The 1,808-nt window shown below is 51.4% G+C and overlaps 1 protein-coding gene across 2 annotated transcripts in view; it reads left to right on the top strand.

Moving 5' to 3' along the window:
* Positions 1-314: 314 nt before the first annotated feature.
* LOC125956279 (high mobility group protein DSP1) overlaps positions 315-1,808 on the top strand; it is a 21,720-nt gene continuing 20,226 nt past the window's right edge. Inside the window, exon 1 of one of the 2 annotated variants that reach the window (XM_049688053.1) lies at positions 315-335. The gene's annotated coding sequence lies outside the window, so the exon portion shown is untranslated. Of the gene's footprint in view, positions 464-1,808 lie in introns of both variants that reach the window. The other variant, XM_049688011.1, reaches the window with a different exon arrangement.

Genomic DNA, 1,808 nt, shown 5'->3' with positions numbered 1-1,808 from the left:
CAACAAGAAAGAGCAAAGAGAAAGGCGGGTCTCTCTCTCTTCCCTCCAGGTCGTTGTATATCGAAAGCAATTCAACCGACCCTCTCTCTTTCTCTCTCTCACACACACACACACACACACACACACACACACATACACACTGTACTTCACCTCGCAGCCGTCGGCCTACCTCTCCCCGTGCCTGCCGCGTTTGTACGAGGGCCGGGGTGATGCGATGCCGAACCCCAAAGCCCCGGGTCCCGGGCCTGCTGCCGACCCAAGCCAGCAGAGCCGTTTTTTCCTTGCCCTCCTTCGGTTGCGTTTGTGATGCGCGAAGCGTATTTTCCTATCATACAGTGAGTGGAGTGTACGCTAGCCAGCAGCCAGCAGCAAGCAGCAGCAGCAGAGTGTAGCAGTAGAAGCCGCAGCCAGTACCAACAGCAGCTATAGCAGCCGTAGCAACCATAGCAGCAGCATATTATTGGTAGAGGAACAGGCAAAATTCCCCGCGATCCCTCTGGGCACAAAAAGGCAAGCTTTCCGGTCGGTCGTCGGTCGGTCGGTCGGTTGGTTGGTTGGTTGGTTGGTTGGTTGGTTGGTTGGTTGGTTGGTTGGTTGGCTGGTTCGGCCGGTTTGTAGGGATGGACGGTGTTGCCTATGCGTCGCTGCACCCTCCCTCCCCCTCTCCCTCCCTCTAGTGGTGTTGTTACCCTCCCGCGCGTCGTCGTCGCGTTGTACCCCGTATGTGTGGTGTTTTTGTTGTTATTGTTGTTGTTGATCTCCCTTCGTGTGGTGTGTGGTTCTTCGTGTTTATTGTGTATGAGAGTGCGCGCGATTGATTTCTCTTCATTTTTGCCTACCCCTCCTCCTCCCCCCTGCCGCAACCCTTGCCTCTTTTCGGGTTTTTTTCGCTTTTCGTCTGCTTGGTGTGATGATCCCTAAATACCTGCCTGCCTGCGCCGCTGCCATCCGTGTGCCGTCGACATCGACCCTCAACCTATCAATTTTCGCGCCGATCTCTGCCGCACATTGCGAAGCGCATTATTACACTGGTTCTGCTAGCAACTCACCCATTGCCCTTGGTACCGTGTCGTGGTTTCCGAAAAAAAAAAAACAAATGGACGAAAAACAACAGAACAGCGAGAGTCGAGAGAGGCTGTGATAATCCGTATAGTCCCTTCTATCCATAAGCCAAAATACTGTTGTCGCGTGTGTTGATGAGCGCGTTAGACGCACTTCCAAAACGGGGGCTTGTGATGTCACCATCGAGGATAAACATTTTTATTGTTGTTGATTTCGCTTTTCCTTGAAGCAGGGTTGTTGGGGAGTTCGTTATCAAACTAGAATGTTTGTGGGAAAGCAGTCTAAGAGGCGGCAGTTCCGACAGAACATGAGTGTTTTTGAGCTGCTTCTTCCGATAGAGATCAGCAGAATCCATAGTTCTGTCGGTTACCAGACCAGGGCGTCCAGGCTCTGCTCGTTAAGTACAAGAATAAATGGAAAATAAGCCTATTTTGGGAGGTGTTATGAATTGGTTCACAACAACTGGTTATTTGCTTATAGCCCGGTGGTGGTGGAACTACAAAGGCCTTAAACCAAGAGGAAGTGCAGCGGCATGTGAGCCGCATTCCATTTCGTACGGACGCGAATATTCCGGCATCATTCTCACGGGAGGAACGCAAAGGTTCTGCGTTTGTCTAGAGGAAAATCTGGTTTTATCTGGCCGGCAGCCTGGCAGACGCTGCTGGTAGGGAGTTTTACGCAATGTTCCATACTTCTGCACAAATGGAGTAATCCCATTACTCAAACGTTCTAATCTACTAGGGACG

This window comes from Anopheles darlingi, chromosome X, assembly GCF_943734745.1.
Source record: "Anopheles darlingi chromosome X, idAnoDarlMG_H_01, whole genome shotgun sequence".
Lineage (NCBI taxonomy): Eukaryota > Metazoa > Arthropoda > Insecta > Diptera > Culicidae > Anopheles > Anopheles darlingi.
The sequence above is the reverse complement of the archived record's forward strand: the minus strand, read 5'-3'. Positions and strand labels throughout refer to the sequence as shown.